The following is a 16,639-nucleotide window of genomic DNA, read 5'->3' on the forward strand; positions in this document are numbered from 1 at the left end:
CATAATTTTAATTTAGATTTAGATTTAGATTTCATGTAAAATGTTTAGAGAATTTTTACAATTAAGCAGTATACAAATTCTGTTAAATAAACAAAATAGGTCATCTCTCAGAGAGCTCATCTAATGCCTTGGATTGAAGTCATGTCTCTGAGATTTTAATTTAGGTTTACAATTAATGCCGCAGACAGAGCAATCATATGTATGTCTATTCAGAAGTCCCACTGAGTTGAATGAGACTTATTCCCAGGAGACTGTGCATAGAATTGGAGGCCTGGCTATCACAGTGGAAAGTTAAGGGAAAATGTAAATGTTCATGAAAAAAATGTTCCCTTCTCTGCCAACCCTGAAAAGACAAAAGTTGCAATTTTGTGAAAATTCAGTGAAATCGTTTCACTATGAAGACCCAAATAGTTCCTTTAAAAATCCACTTTATTTCTATACTGAATTACAATGTCTCCAGTATTCATAGTTTGAAAAGTTTGCAAAGTACTGAATTCAATGGTCCTACAGGTTGAGAAACAATGATTTTCTCCATGGCTCCATAGCATACCTTTAGAAAAATAATAATACATTTTTGCACTAAAAGTATATGAATAAAACAGAAATGAAGAATACGAAGAAAGTGAAATACTCCAGAGGTACAAGAAAGTAATAATAGTCCCATAAGATTATGAAAGAAGCAACAATAGATGTCTTGTATTGACTTCAAATTGTAAGGAGATTAAAAACAAAAACAGAACAAAAATATAATAGCATTTTATATTACTTTAAAACTCTTGCAAAATACATCAGGTGTATTATTTCAGCAAAAAACAACAACAAAAAACCATAGGTGTAACATAGGTTATTTCTGTGGATTTCAGTACAATGCGACCCGATTCATATCTCCTGGACTAATATGCAGATCAAATATAATAATGCTTTGGATTTTACACTTGTCTGAACTTTATGATATAATTTATCAGCTCAAAAAATTACCAAAATAGATTTGAAAATGCATATTTTAGAATGACATCATTTAGAAATGCATGCATTGACATAAATACATATCTAAATAGGATATTTGATATAAGATACATATTTTAATTAGAGATGTGAGAATCTGTCAATTCTGGTTCTCATTTTTCTAATCTTAAATTCAGTTCTCCAGATTTTCATATCAGTTTGCGAATTCTTTTCTTTTAAATTCCTCATGAGAATTTGCTAGCATTTTATTTATTTATTTTTTAAAAACTAATGTATGCATTTTAATGCACACTCTTCCTAGTTTTTGCATTTTGGGGTATGTGCCACCACAGATGATGGGGCGGCCCGCCCCCATTGCCCTGCTTCCTATTCCCCTGTGTGCCACTTTATTGCAAAACTGCATTTCAAAATTCAAGAAATTGAGAATTTCAAAGGATGACTATGTTTTGGTTAGCATATTGTTTCAGTAAGCATGAACTAAGTAGATTCATGTACAGAATCAATTTTCTCTTCTTTTCCTACTGTTCATTTTTTTATTTTTTAGAAAAGTAGATTCACTCGAGAAAAGGATGGGATGGATTTCTAATCGACACAGTCCATAACTAGACTAATCCATACAAAAGTAGACCAATTGTATTAGCATCATGTTGAGAGTGAGAGAAAAGGGCTTGCCCAAAAGCCAGCAAGGGAATTCATTGCGAAAGCAAGATTTGAATCAGTGCAGTGTTTTCACGCTTTGCCACTATGGAATATCAGCTCTTAAATGGCACAAATTGATTCTATCTAGCAATTTCTATCAGATGTATGTATTATATATTTCACACAGAGGTCTTTTCAGGCTATTCTTTGCATTCTCTATCATTTATGGCGTAATATGAATCATCTGGGGGTTAGGGTTAGGGGGCGCAAATCCACTGGTTAGGGGGCACAAATTACTTGCCTTGCCCCGGGTGCTGACAACCCACGCTACACCACTGATATGAATGCTCATTGACTTCCAAGTTGCTTCCATGCTTGTCCTTTTCATTAGCCCAGGTTTTCTTTTTGGAACACTGAATGATATCTTTGACATATTGTTGCCATATTGTGTGTCCTGTGTCATTCTTTCATGTTGTCTCCACCCTGCTGCACCACTCCCATTCTGATTTGTGACTGTTTTACCTCAGTCAAGCTGAAGACTAAAGAGGATTTTAAAAGAATAAGAGGGAAAACCACACACCAATCAAAGCCTGCTTATCAAAATCATCATCATTTTATTATTATTTCATGCATTTTAATTATCTTTTCATGAAAAGTGGATCAGTAACTTACAAAATAATACAACCATCAAAACAAAGCATAAAAAGTATTGTCCTTTTTGTGATTGCAAGATAAGCTTATTAAAAATTAATTTTTAAGAATGTATTTTCAATTTTGTATGTATGATTTTATAATTGTAAGTTGCTTTTAGACAATTTTGTAGCACACAAGCCAGTGTAATTATTATTGTTGTTATTATTATTACCCAGAACAAGATAAAAAAAAACCACCCATAATATTTGATACTATGGTATGTATTTTTGAGTTTTTCTATTGTAAACAACCCTGTGATATTCGGATTAAAGTTGGTATAGAAATTTAATAAGTAAGTGTGTGTGTGTGTGTGTGTGAGAGAGAGAGAGAGAGAGAGAGAGAGAGAGAGAGAGAGAGAGAGAGAGAGAGAGAAGGCGGGTCTAACACCCCACTAAAAGATGAAGAAATAATAATAATAATAATAATAATAATAATAATAATAATAATAATAATAATTTATTTGTACCCCACTCATCTGGCTGGGTCTCCCCAGCCACTCTGAGCATCTTCCAACAAAGATTAAAAATACGTTAAAATTAAAAGAAGCCACACATATTCTTAATAACCTTCAAGTTAAAGCCAAAAGCCTATGTATGTGTGTGAATGTGCATATACCATACACACACATACACAGAGTGCTAGTTTTACTTATCATAAGAAAATCTCCTTTCCTATAAATGCATCCAGTTATTTCTGGAAACAAAGGAAGTCCATTGTTCCTATGGCTGGTGGTACTCCAATTCCTGTAGATGGAGAAAGGAGAAAAGATAGTTTAGGAAACTGCTTGTTTCAACATGTATAAAATAAATTGCCTACGGACTGAATTATGACATTCTGCAATAATGCCTGAAGAATTGAAGACTATTGTGTACTCCAAGTTCCATGGCTTAAAAAGTTGTTGTTATTAGTTGTTCAATGCAATATGTTTGGTACTATGTCTTTGAGAGCTGTATGAAACAAATTACATTTATTTGAGTCAATCACAAATCTTGCTCTCATACAAAATGGATTTTTGTGTGTGTGTTAGCTTCTAAGCGAGGAACTATATTAAGGAAGACATGGTTATTGCCTAACATGGCAGCCCCATATTGGAGTCCACCCTCTCCATTGTAACATCCAGTTTGATGTAGGAAGCTGACTTACAGTCAGACAAATCGCCCGTTCTAGTTTAGCATTGACTTGCAGTGGCTTTCCAGCAGAGATCTTTCCCAAACATAGCTGGAGGATGCTGGGAATTGAACATGGAACCTTCTGCATTCAAAGAATGTGCTCTGCCACTGAACCATAGCCCTTTGCCAAACTGGGAATACCACCCAGCGTCTGCTTAGTTGTTGCGCTTAGATTTTGGAGGTTTCTCCTTCTTGTGAACAGGAATTAGTGAATTGCTGGCATCCATCTGCCTTGAGAGACAATGGTGTGTGCCTCTGGGGGTGAAGCCAAGCCGCTTGAGAATCACAGCTCCTTCAGTGAACACAGAGACAGGTATCTTGTAACTGTTGCCTCCTGTGTTGTTTTTGCTGCATTAGCAGCACAGAAGTGACTCAGGCCTGCGCAGATGACAAGACCCTCCTTTTGGTCTTGCTGATGTGGTCCAAAGGAAAGCGGAGTAATACATTTGGCACCAACTTGGCTGCAGGAGTTGTCGGGAGGAAGCATACAAGGTGGCATCCAGGGGAGCCAACATGAATAAAATATTGGGGAGGCCAGGTAAGCCCCACCCTGCATAACCGATCACATGTTGTCATGCATGCTCACCATTTGAATGTCAATACCCGCCAGCTTTTTGGAGGGGCAGTCCCATCAAATATTATATTGAGGGGACAAAGACCCCTCAGCCCCTAGGCGTTGGCTCCTATGGTGACATCCAGCTAGTGAATATGCTATTGTTCATGTGGGTCTTCAATGTCATCTATTCTCTTCTCCTAGATATTTGGGGTGGTATCCAGCAAAGTTGTCCTATTAACACAATAGGTGAGTTTGGGAAACATGCAAATCTTAATATGCAAGTGTCAGATGTGGCTGGTGGTTGCTCATGAGTAACCAGGCATGACTCTGACCTGTCTTTTACAGGTTTATTAGTGCAAACTATTTACAGTGCAGGAAACACAAAGTTCATGTCCGTCTAGTCACTTCAGAATCTGGGAGTGGCCTCTTCCGGTTTCTCCCCCAACATAAGAACTTAGACACACCAAATCTTCACCTACCCTCCTTGTGTTTCATCTCTCTGCACAGGCTGGGCGACAGACATGGCGTGCCTGTCTCCTGGCCAGTTGGGCTAAGTGAGGTGCTTGGGCTCTCAGTAGCATCTTCAAGACCTCCCCTTGCTTGGCTACCTCCTTCCTCCTTTGTTCCACTGGAGGTGTGGCTTTCTCCACCGCTTGATGAGTTGCTGCTCCTCAGCAGCCTCAGAAGCTCTCTGTATTCACTTAACCCCCTCCCCTGCTCTGATGGCAGTTCCCTAACACAAGAATGCTGATACAGCGAGGATAGAAAATATAAATTTGACAGCAACGACCACTTCTTGAGGCAGGCCTGGCAGATGCTAGAGCATTCAAACAACATTCCAGTATCAGGACCACAATGTACACTTTTAATTAAGTAAGTAGTTAAAATTAGATGCATTATCAATCAGTTATCAACACTACATTACCAAAGAAAAGAATAAAAAGTAAGCAGAAAAAACAAGAGTTGACTCTATAAATATTATGTTGTAGAGAATATTATACTAAATGCTATTTAAACACTTTTTCTTGAATAAGTCACACTGATACTTTTATTTCAGTATTTAATTATATTGCTTCTGGGACAGCGTACCCTGCGTTTATATATTTTTGTTTGTTATGCCAATAAAGAATAAACTTATGCCAAGGTCTTTGTGGTATGAATAGCATTCTTTCCTAGAACCACAATGTTCAAACAAATATCCACATATTAGTGGGATGTCTAAGGGGTGGGTGGAAATACTAAGAATAAAGAGTTTTAGTACTTTCTCTAGCTATTGCTGTACAGTAAGCACATGCCAGGTTTCACCTTCATTTCATAGCACTTCTGCAAATAAATGTAAACATGCTTGCCTGGTTGTTCTTTACCAACGTATTGCCAATTTTCTTTTCATTTACAATTGATATGCACAAAAAAAGAGCACAAAAAAAGGAAAACTCTTCTTCCAAAAGGCAAGGAGGAAGACATGGCCTCCCTTGAAACTTTCATGGGGCTATTGACACATTTGCCTGAGTATTTGAGAGCTTGACCTTGAACCACAATTGTTATAAATCAAATGTCCCTCATGTGGCTATTATTAGGAAATGAATGTAGAGGCTTATGAATTTGAATTTAATTTGTGTTTGAATGAGGATGTGGAAGTCCTTATGGATGGTGGTTTTTTGTGTGCAGGTTGGTCAGCATACTTTAAAAAACATCCAGAAGTTAATAAGATTTTCGCTTCCACTTACAGGGTGAATGCAACTGACAGAGCAAGTTCCTTGTAAGGCATCGCACGACTCCTTTGAAAACTCTTATTGCTCTCTGTGGACTGATTCTCAGGAACACAGATCTTTTTGTCAGCCAAGGGAACTCCCCCTTCTCGCCTGCACCTGTGATATAGAGAGAGGCAAAGCACAGAGAAAATGTATGGACTGCAGAGTTGAAAACTGGTATATTTCAATAACACAATAACAGGATAGGGTTTTTTATTATTTGTTTCATGACAACAGCACAGAGCATTAATATCTAGGGACTGTCCCAGTGTAGCTGAAACATCTGGTTACTTTTTAGCATCTGGATCGTTTTTCCTTTCCTTTCTTTCTTTGGCTTCGTGCTGGTGTAGGTTAAGCAAGTGATGGCAGTGAAAACTGATGGACTCTCTTCCGTTGGTTTGGAAACCCGCCAAGATGACATTCTATAAGTTGCTCTGTATTGACCCTGAAGTGATTGTAATCTGGATCAAAAAGAGATCACACTCTCCAGGGAATAGGTGTTTGTGTACATAGATACTTGTTTTAATCTGAGGTCTTCTTACTGTAGGCTGACTGTTCAGCTGTGGTGTATAGACTAAATCCTCAAACTGTGATTGAAATCCTTTAGAACTGTTGGTCTCTAACCAGAAATGAAGAAGTTGTGGGTTTTTTGATATATATTTTTGGCTGCTTCCAGTGATGAGAAATTCTTGTATGACATGAACGAAGAACAAATGTTCTCAAGACAATCCGTACAACCAAACTTGTATTTTGTGGATATGAACTGCGTGGATTGATGCACTATTAATTAAAGCACTTAATATTCTCTCTCTCTCTCTCTCTCTCTCTCTCTCTCTCTCTCTCTCTCTCTCTCTCTCTCTCTCTCATGCTGCCATTGTCTGCTTCATTCACTAAAGCCAGCAAAGATCCACTAACACAGCACAACAATTGTTTTACATTATTGGCCTGTAGACTCTGATTACTTTCCTACTCCTGCTTAAATACCATGGTCATTAGGCAGATACTTAACTGTGGAAACCTACAACTACTTCTGAAACTTTTCTATCATAAGAGAGAAGCCAAAAGGTTTGGGGTATTAGCCAAGAAATGTGACTTTACTGCTCCTGAAAAATAAAACAAATATTTATTTATTTGTACAAATGTGCAAGCATTAAAAAAAAATATCAATGCTATCAATGGCTACTTGCCACAATAGCTATATTGTCCCTTTAGGGTCAGAGGCATTATGTCTCTGAATGGTAGTTGCTAGGAATCCAAACTAGGATGAACACAATCACTTGCAAGTTGAGCTTGTGGGCTTCCCATAAGGGCATATGGTTGGCAACTGAGAGAATCAGATGCTGAACTAGATGAGCCTTTCACCTGATCTAACAGGGCTCTCCTACTATGTTCATATAATAGGAAAGTAAATCAAAGCAGTGAACAAGAAATATAAATGCATAAAAACATGACAGTGAAATTACACAGAACAATAAAACAGTAAAGCTGACCAACAACTGGCTGAGTTACATATCAGAGAAAGTCCACCTGAACAGAAAATTTACAATACCTATAAGGAGGGAATATATATAATCTATGTAAACATGTAGCGAGTATTTCATAAAATGTTAAAGGAAACATATTTACTGGCTCTGGTTCAACCTGATAAGAACTGTCATGTCACATCATTTCTGTAGATCACAGTCTCTAACATTCTTTTAGATGAGCTGGCCGGAAGTTGGAGGAACTCATGAGAAAACTACTCACTCTACTTTGGGGATATTTTTACTACTATTCTGAGACACAGCAATACAGGAAGTTCTAAATTATCAATATTTACTCCAATATTATTTGTTATCCTTAAAAGCTATGTGCCAGAAAATCCCATTCCAGCAATTGTAGGGGGGAGGGGAATCACCACACACACACACACACACACACACACACACACACTGACTTCTTTTTTTGTAGTGATAGCCTGCTAGTTTTGTTTCGTTTTTGCCCACAATACTCCAGAACATCCAGACCAATGTATTTGGGGGAAATTGAATTGGTGGTTGCAACAGCAGCCAATGAGAGGAATAGACATTCATTCTGTTTACTGTCCACATAGGAGGGACGCTTGGGTGGCATTCAGCTGAGAGCTCCTCAAATCCTGGAACCACTCCTGGTTTGTTTGAGTGGTGATAGCTCTCCACAGCCTCAAAGGGGCATTTCCTGTCAACTGTCTTACCCTATGGTCTTTTTTCAAAACAAAAACCAGTAGGTGGGATCAACATGCAGCCTTCTGCAGGCATTGCATATGCTCTGCTTCTGAGAGCCATGGCTTGATACTCCTATTCTCCCCACCCTGCTTGACCTGGATGAATATTAGGGTAAGCTTATGCAGACTGTCAATTCAAATTCTGCTTCACAACCTCTTAATATCATACTTGACTTTTGCTTCCTCCATAGCCATTCCTCTGTGTTCAATCATATTTTATGCTGGTTTCATAAAAAGCTCTGTATTTTTTTTTTTTAAATCCCTCTGAGGAAATGTAAATCTTTTGAATTCCTGCTCCACTATGATCTTTTTGAAAGGAGGGGAGTGAAAGGCAGTTGCCATGTACTTCACTTCCTGCAGTAAATTTGTTTAAAATATGACTCTTCTAAAGTACCTTTATATTTGGTTAGGAGTATCGTATTTTACGGCTTTACCTTCTTCAAACGTTCCAGACATGGATTCTCAGAGCACATAATTTGGCACAATCCACTGAGGGACACTACAAATCAGGAAGCAAAGACCTCAAGGAAATGGTTGATAGTAACAAGACTGTGGGGGGATATGAGCATGAGAAAGATGCTTAGGAAGGATCTCTATATTGATGCAACACTGATGGACTCCTTTTAGTCACACCCTTTCTGCCGTGAGGTATCCACAATCTCCATTCGTCATTAAGAAAACTATTAAATTTTCAAATCCATTTTTCAACACACAGATACATTTACAAATAAATTGGTGAAGCTAACACTAATTGGATTTAGTTGATTTACATACTAATAGCTTCAGTACAACTTAGTCATCTAGGTGGACACACTGTGGATACAAATATCTTTTGGAGCTATGCTACCTTTGATAACAGAATATTGTGGGTACAATATTGCAGGTTTAAAAAGGGGACCCTTTTTAATCTGTTGATAGACCCGTGATGGTGCTGGGCAGGACTGGCAGAAGATGAGCAGTAATTCTCACTTTCCAAATCAATCTGAGGACCAAAACGCAGCCATTATTTTGAAATCACACTCCTCTGAATTTTGCAGTTCAGTTCTCCAACCAAGTAAAGTGTACAAAAATGCATATGCTGGATTAAAAAGTGCTTAAAATGCCTTCATTAGTGAAAATAACATTCCAAAATAAATTACATGATGCAGAATTGCTTTGCACAAATGTGTATACATTAGGATAAATTCATATTAAAATACTAGCGAATATTCACATGTACTTTTAAAAAATGCAAACTGATGTTGGAGTGTTAAAAAAATGAGTTTAAGACTGCGAGAATGAGACATCCTTAGGGAGCAAAAACAGCAATGAGTGGGGTCATCCCCTCCCTTTCTGCTGTTTCCTTGGACTCAGATTGGTAAAGAAAAAGCTTCTTATATGTATCATATATGCATTAAAACACTGCAACACCAGATGGCGCTGTGGAGTTCCATTTTTGCCAACGCGATTTCTCATACAAAGTTTACAATGTGTTTTCTTGAAATGTGTCTAGATCCAGCCCTTGTTTCTCTTTCTACCAGCCATTATCTCTGCCTCTCCGTGGGCTCCCAGTGGATGTCCAGATCACTCTTCCCAAAGGTCTGAACTGATTGCTTATGCAGGGCTCACCCCTTCTTCCATCACATCATTCATTTTTTTGTTTCTAGCTTGTCCCCCTTCCACTCTCCTTTTCTCCTGCACAGGCTCCGGGGATCCCTGCTCCCATCTAAAGCATTGGAGTCTCTCCTGCACATCACCTGCCCAGCTTTCTTTGTTTTGTGTGCAACTTAGCAGTGACTGGAAATTATGGCCCTCCATAGCCAGAGTTCCATAACTATTATTCCTTACTAAAGCACGGAAAGTTAGGACCCTGTAAGTAACATTTCCTTGCAAGCTCAACCTACTTCTTTGGCCTTCTTTTTAATGATGTTCTCTTTATTCATCATTTCCTGATGAGTGGTGATGGAATGCAACATCTGAGGCTACGTACAGCTAAATAATACACCTGATGGGTGTACTGGCCAGCTGCATATCCAACTCTATAGACTTCCAACTCCTTTCAACTCTATGATTCTATGGCTGACACTGCCCATGAATTTATGCAACACAATTACCAACTACAGCATACCTGAGACTTGGAAATGAAGAACCAAACAGACTATCTAATCAAGAGTAAGGCAACATCTCCCTCCCTCCCTCCCACACTCTCTCTCTCTCACACACATACACTACTGAAAAAACATATGGGAAACGGCTTGTAGGTGAGACCTGCATGCAGATTTAAAGGTGACTCTAATACATGCAGGTGAGAAGAGACTGTATCTTGAAAAAGCTTTGCAGAGTAATGTGAGATGGTTGGGAATCATATTTCCGGAGGGAATCCTTTTTTCATTCCCCAAAACATTATGTTGGCCAAAACAGCACAGAGAAGTCACGGGGTTGGAATTTCCCATTTTAAAAAGTTGAAAACTAATGCTCTGGATGCACAAATAAGCTACAGCTTCTCCGACAGTGGGTGGCTGGGAAAGATCTTGCAGCTTTAGTTCAGGTGAACTAGCCATACTTTAACTTATGGGCACATTTTTCTACAGTAGTTCCTCTTTTAAATTGACATTAGTGTGCATCTTATTAAAATTGTTGGAGGGGTTATGTCTGTTGGATGCATTGTGGGTTAAATGGTTTATTCAAATGTACTTGCTTTTTTATTTTTACAGGTGAATGCTTCTCTGAGCATCATATATTCTTAAACCCCATTTTATTAGTTAGCAAGCTATTTGCTGATTGATTGCCTCCCTCTATATGCAATTGATGGAAAATACACAGTTTTGCCAGGAAAAGTTCCAAATCGCCACTCCTTCCACTTGAAAGCAGTTCTTTGTGGGTTTCCATTTTAAACAAGGGCTTAATTATTATTCTGGCATTGTCAGTGTAATGCAAGCCTGATGGAAGAATCTGTGGAAAGCAGGCTACAGCTAGATGTTCATTATAGCAGATGTTTTAGAAGGGAGCAATTGATGTCTCTAATCTGTTTATGACCTAGAGGAGTAATGCTGAGCTTAATTAGATTGTCATTCCCTACATACTTAGCACTTTCAGAGTGCAAAGTCCTTCACAACTTTTATATTTTATGTTCTGACTTACTCACAACTATGAGGTGTGTCTACCATTTCTACCAAGTTTATTCCCATTGCCATTTTACAGACACGTGGCAGCAATTGGTTTCGACGTTGCTTTAGTGAGTGTTGCAGACTCAAAAATCATCCTCACCTCAGCAAAACCATTACCATACAAAGTGTGCAGTAATGACATAAACGTGCACTTAAGTGTCTAGTTAGAATCAACAACTGAAACTACTTACATTTGGGTTTGATTGTGCCCTGATATTCAAGGAAACAAGAAGCACAACTCTGCTGCCTCTTGCTATGCTTATCCGAACACCCACTATCAGATTTCTCCACCTCACCACAATGTCAGATGTGCAGTCTGTTCCTGCATAGGGCCTGAGCATCAGCAGGGGCAGATGAGGGGTGGCTGTGGAATGGCAACATGGATGTTCACCAGGCTGGAGCAGCAGAGCTGCCACTTGGTGGGATGCATTGGGACAAAGCAGTGGTTTGCAGCATGAGCACCCCACAGCTCTGCACATTTGCAGAAAACTGGCATCAGCAACCCAGAGTTCCCCCAACCTTAAGATTGCTTTGCCTCATCTTATCCCCATCCCAGTGGAAGGAAGTGCTGTTCCCCCTGACCTCCAAATGACAAGCAGGATATGTGTGATTCCTGTGGCTTTTATGCTGTATTTCTCCCTTTCAAGAGCTTTACAACTGCTCAAACAGTTAGGGACTTGCTCTGGTTCCAAATTTAATGTGTTGCCCACTAGTTTTGCAAACATGGCTGTTATCAGTTTCACTCCTCCAATCCTGCAGATGAGATTGTGTAAATCACATGCCTGTCTGGGATGAGTCTGGGAGAGGAAGAAAGTCTTATCTCATCCGCTGCGGGTACGATTACACTGTACTTTCGCTTTTATTTCTTTCTGTTTGTTCTCTCGGAGCTGGAGAGACCAGACGCCATTATGCTTTTGACTGTACATAGTGTGTAAATAAATAGTATATTAGTGCTACGATGTCTCACTCTTCTTGCTGTGTTTTGCTAGAAGATTAGTGTGCATATACCAGCTGGTATATGTCGCTAGGAAGCACACTGGAAGAGAAGGGAGATGCCTTTTCCAGAGCTGCACGTACCGGAGGATTTGGGGGCTTGCAGGCGCCCGCAGGGCATTTTTGTTGTTTAGTCGTTTAGTCGTGTCTGACTCTTTGTGACCCCATGGACCAGAGCACACCAGGCACTACTGTCTTCCACAGCCTCCCACAGTTTGGTCAAACTCATGTTAGTAGCTTCAAGAACACTGTCCAACCATCTTGTTCTCTGTAATCCCCTTCTCCTCATGCCCTCAATCTTTCCCAACATCAGGGTCTTTTCCAGGGAGTCTTCTCTTCTCATGAGGTGGCCAAAGTATTATAGCCTCATAGCCTAAATCCCAACAATGTGTAATTTCACTACAAATCTATGGCTTTTACTATGTCATGGATGTACTCTCTGCATTTAGTGGGAGAATATCTACAAAGCCAACTCATACTTTCTCCAGTCTGCTCTGACTTAACTGAACATAGAATATCTATACAAATTTAAAAAAACACAACACAAAGCCTATACCAAATAGCCAAAGTGAATGGGATTGGCACTGGCATTTTGAGTGTGTGCTGAACTTCTCCATTTTATTTGAGCACATGAATACACATGTTTAACTTCTACATTTGGATAAAGGGATTAGGCAGTGAGTAATGTCTGACAACCACTGTGCGTGGTTTATTTGCTTTAAAACATCTGTTGGATCTGCTGAAGATCAAAATCAATTAAAAAAAATAAAATTAAAAAACAGCATGCTCCAGCAATGCACAATACTAGAAAGCACTTTGCTTAAAGACAAATCTTCCTAAATTTGGGTGGTGGTGGAGGGGCAGAGGGCGGAATAGAGGAACTAAAGGAAGGCCATAAATTACTCTAAACAACCTATGCTGTTTGGATGTCTGAAGTGGCAGGATTCCAGTCACTTAAAACTATTTGCATCACTGATGCCAAGAGAAAAACACAAACGTGAAAAGAAGACAAACAAGGGGAAGAGAACAAGGGGCTAAATCAATACACAGCTGAACTAGTCTGAAAGGGATTAAAAAGGGAGAGGGAGAGGGAGACGGACACAAGAAAACACAGGAGACTTGAGAGATGTAGGTGGGAGAGGGAAAGGAAGGAACTCTGAGGAGGAGTAATTGGAAAGTGCTGCTGTGGATGAAGCTCTTGTCTCCAAAAGGCTTTGCCTTAACTTTAAACAAACGTTACATATGCAAAGAATTTGGGTGGCCCTGGATTTTCCCTTCTCATTTTCTCCTTGAAAGGTGATATGCAGAGCCTGGGTATTTTGAGGGTCTTCACGGGAAATGACTCTGCATAACAGATGGAGAGGAGGCCCCCCCTTAAAGGAATCACACTTCTTTCATGATTAGCCGGTGCCTCAGCTAGTCTTTGTATGCAAGGGGGATGCGATTCTTTGAACAGTGTTTTGCATGGCCCCCTCATGGAAAACCCTTGCAGGCATCTGGGACTGAAAACATGCGCTTCTTCTCAACTGGCATCCTGCTTTTGACTGGTTTTTATCATTGTGTTTTGGACATCCCATAACATATTGAAATGCTTTCTGATGACCATTCTCTGATTACATTTTATGCATTATCTTCACAAGCATGATTAAAGTGGACCAGGAAATGGAGTAAATATATGGGCTGGGATTAGTGAAGCTACTTTAGGTGTCTAAGGGCTTGGACACATCCAGTGGGATTTTTGAGGATCCTCACCACCTTTAAATACTTAAAGTTAATATGATTATACCTGCATTCTCGTTGATTGCTTGTAGAGCCAAAGAGGACTACAACCCTGCAAAAGCATATTCTGTGTTGCACTTTTTCTTACAGTGCGTATGGAACAGTCCTGATTTTTCGATACCTGTCATTAGTAGTAAATGACTGATCCTATTTTGTTGCTCATCCTTTTTATATATGGGAGAAATGTTGGATACATTATTAAAATGTTACTGTTGAGTACACATCGGTGCACCAGAGTTATTCAGGTGTCATATACTGTAGTTTGAATTTTCTCTGAAGAGCTCAGATCTCTTCCTAAGGAAACTAGGAACTATCCCAAGCCTGGGAGAAAAGCTTCCTATTCCCACCAGATTCCTGCCACCATCAAATTCCCCTTTGCACCCATGCAATGTTTGGAAAGGGAAAGGGGAAACGATTGCATCTTCTCTTTTCTCAAGTTGTCAGGCCTTCCATCACCAATGCCATAAGTGTCCATTGCTAGAGTAAAGCCTGCAAACAAGAGCTTTAAGTTTCTTTGGAGTCGAAACTGAGCCAGAAACAATTGTCAGTGGCATTTCCCAGGATTCCAAGAAGCAACGAATGCCTTAAGATTGAGGCTTCCAATAGCGTGGATTTTTCTCAGTGGCATCTTTGACCCATTGCAAGCATACATTTGGGAAAGGAAAGCTGAATGCCTTGTCCGAACTTCTACAGAGGTGCAGAGATGTAAATCCATTCCAAATTCAGTATTCTGAATCTGAATCCCCTCCTGCCCTTACAAGATTCAGAACCATTGCTAGTTTATTCATTCTTCTGGATTTCTCCAAGTTAAATCTTTGACTGTTGGGCGGATATAACTTGGTTGCAATGTATATGCCAAATGCATGCATGCACACATTATATCAGCATACTACTTCCCCTTTTAACAGCATATGCAAATGAAAGTGTTGTTAAATGAGTCTGAATTAACAGCTATTCTGTGATATGTACCAATGTTTCTACTGTGGTTTCCAACATGGCTAGAAGTTTAAGGGAATGGACAACTTACTGCTTCAGAGAAAGACATTACAGAGTTAATAGATGCAAAGTATAGCAGATGGAAAAGAGCCTCTAGCAATGTATAATGGGTGGCACTCAAGCATTGATCCCTGGCATGAAGATAGAGCCGTTCCAAAAGTGTCTCTATTTTTGTCTGTGCAGCGTTAGAGGGTAGGCATTTTCATGGTGCTGTGACCCCAGAAAGCCATTCATCTACCACATCCTGACAAGTGATGAGGAGAGTTTTATCAATTCTTTGAAGCTTGCCACGTCTATTGGCAAAAGCAAGAATGCTATCCAGACTTTCAACAGACCACGCTGTAGAACATTATGCGTTGAAAATATTCAGAAGGTACAGACTGTTTTACAATTACTAACAAGACGTTTTTGAGACTATGTCTTTTTTCTTTTAAGTCACTGGATGCTCAATCCCTCCATCAGCAAAACTAATACATGTACACATGCACAAAGACTAAAAACAGAAGAAATGGTTACAGTGGTACCTCGGGTTACATACGCTTCAGGTTACATATGCTTCAGGTTACAGACTCTGCTAACCCAGAAATAGTGCTTCAGGTTAAGAACTTTGCTTCAGGATGAGAACAGAAATTGTGCTCCGGCGGTGCGGCAGCAGCAGGAGGCCCCATTAGCTAAAGTGGTGCTTCAGGTTAAGAACAGTTTCAGGTTAAGAACGGACCTCCGGAACGAATTAAGTACTTAACCCGAGGTACCACTGTACTCATTTGTCCCTTGGATACATTTCACACAAAAAACTGTTGCTTCCTCTACATATGACAGACCATATTTTAAAATATCATTATGCATGAGGTCCAGCGCTGAGGGCCTTCTGGCGGTTCCCTCATTGCGAGAAGCAAAGCTACAGGGAACCAGGCAGAGGGCCTTCTCGGTAGTGGCGCCCACCCTGTGGAACGCCCTTCCAGCAGATGTCAAAGCGATAAACAACTACCTGACATTCAGAAGACATCTTAAGGCAGCCCTGTTCAGGGAAGTTTTTAACGTGTGATTTTACTGTATTTTTGGTTTTTATGGAAGCCGCCCAGAATGGCTGGGGAGGCCCAGCCAGATGGGCGGGGTATAAATAATAAATTATTATTATTATTATTATTATTATTATTATTATTATTATTATTATTATTATCCAGGTATAATACTGGTGCATGCCACCCCAATCTCTGTAGCCTTTTTTCTAGCTTCTAGTTCATATGACTCAAAATCTCAACTCTGGCCTTTGTTTTTCCACTGATCAACAAATTGAGGGAGGAGAGTCCACCCATTTGCTATCTGGTACAGAGCCACTTCCTTTGTGACTTTAATGTCCCATTCTTAGAAGGCCATTACGTCACCAGGAAGCCAATTTGGCTATTCCAGGAATTGAATCTGTGCTGGATCCAGGAATTAGAAAGGGGCTCAGGCATACAACCCACCCCCCAAACCTATAACAATATTGTTAGACAAAAAGGTAAAAGTAAAGGTAAAGGACCCCTGGATGGTTAAGTCTAGTCAAACTTGACTATGAGGTGTGGCGCTCATCTCGCTCCAGGCCGAGGGAGCCAGTGCTTGTCCACAGACAGCTTTCCGGGTCATGTAGCCAGCATAACTAAATTGCTTCTGGTGCAATGGGACACTGTGACAAGTGCCAGAACACACAGAAACGCCGCTTACCTTCC

This window comes from Podarcis melisellensis (genome assembly GCF_964234715.1).
Source record: "Podarcis melisellensis genome assembly, chromosome: 4".
NCBI classification, from domain to species: domain Eukaryota; kingdom Metazoa; phylum Chordata; class Lepidosauria; order Squamata; family Lacertidae; genus Podarcis; species Podarcis melisellensis.